Genomic DNA, 997 nt, shown 5'->3' on the forward strand with positions numbered 1-997 from the left:
ATTTTACATTTCCATCAGCAACATGTGAGGGGTCCAGCATTTCCACATCCTCACCAATGTGGGTTTGTTATTATCCATCTTCTTTATTATAACCATCTCATTGTGTTTTTAAAAAAATCTTTTTATTGGGGGCTCATACAACTCTTATCACAATCCATCCATCCATCCATTGTGTCAAGCACATTTGGACATTTGTTGCCATCATCATTCTCAAGGTATTTGCTTTCTGCTTGAGCCCTTGATATCAGCTCCTCATTTTTCCTCCTCCCTCCCCGCTTACCCCTCCCTTATTAGCCCTCTCATTGTGGTTTTGATGATTCAGAAATCATTTTCCTAATGACTAAAGACGTTGGGTATCTTTTCATGTGCTTATTAGCCTTTCATACAACTTCTTTGAATGCATGTTTGTTCTTTTCTATTACTGAATGATAAGCGTTCTTTATATATTGTTAATTAAAATTTTTGAACAGTTTTAATTGGTGCTCCATCCATATGTCATACAATTCCATAATTTGATCATGTCAAGAAGACTTGTACAATCATCACCACAATCAATTATAGACCATCTTCTTCTTTTTTTTTTAGGGGGAGTGTTTTCTGGAAAGAACCTGCTAGACAAATTCTAAAAGAGCTGTAACACTGTCTTCTTTATACTCATTGTTATTCATGTAATTACTTTTTAATTGTGCCAAGAATATACACAACGAAACATTCAACAACTTCTGCATGTATAATTCAGTGCCACTGATTATACTCTTTGTGTTGTACCACCATTATTATTATTATTTTAATCATTTTATTGGAGGCTCGTACAACTCTTATCACAATCCATACATCCATCAATTGTGTCAAGCACATTTGTACATTTGTTGGCATCATCATTTTCAAAACATTTTCTTTCTAATTGAGCCCTTGCCTTCAGCTCCCCATCCCCCCCCTACCTATGAACCTTTGATAATTTATAAATTATTATTTTTCATGTCTCCCTTCACTCACT

At 34.8% G+C, this 997-nt stretch overlaps 1 pseudogene; it reads right to left on the minus strand.

Moving 5' to 3' along the window:
* Nucleotides 1-584: 584 nt before the first annotated feature.
* Nucleotides 585-642, minus strand: LOC115868354 (annotated as a pseudogene).
* Between the last annotated feature and the right edge of the window lie 355 nt (nt 643-997).

The sequence above is a fragment of the Echinops telfairi genome, unplaced genomic scaffold (genome assembly GCF_000313985.2).
Source record: "Echinops telfairi isolate 266 unplaced genomic scaffold, ASM31398v2 ScPeMD7_9;HRSCAF=40, whole genome shotgun sequence".
NCBI classification, from domain to species: Eukaryota; Metazoa; Chordata; class Mammalia; order Afrosoricida; family Tenrecidae; genus Echinops; species Echinops telfairi.